This window comes from Palaemon carinicauda, chromosome 38 (genome assembly GCF_036898095.1).
Source record: "Palaemon carinicauda isolate YSFRI2023 chromosome 38, ASM3689809v2, whole genome shotgun sequence".
Classification (NCBI taxonomy): Eukaryota; Metazoa; Arthropoda; class Malacostraca; order Decapoda; family Palaemonidae; genus Palaemon; species Palaemon carinicauda.
In genome coordinates, this window is record NC_090762.1 from 62293626 (window position 1) to 62293978 (window position 353).

Here is a 353-nt window from a genome sequence, read left to right on the forward strand (position 1 = left end):
ATAACACTAGACTTTGGTACATGTCGATAGATACGTGCCAGTACTTCATAAACCCCCACTTACACGGTATCTTGAGCATCCATATCTTTTTTATTCGCACGTGAGCAGTAATATATTTATTAGTCATTATTTTTTTTCAGCCCAAGTCGCGTTTAAGACTTTTTCTTGATGTCATTGCGAATATTTATTATTGTATGGGGGAAATACTATGCCATTCCTGATTTAAGAAAAGAGGATAAAATTTTTAAAGCTACTGAAGAATTATATATATATATATATATATATATATATAGAGAGAGAGAGAGAGAGAGAGAGAGAGAGAGAGAGAGAGAGAGAGAGAGAGAGCGAGAGAG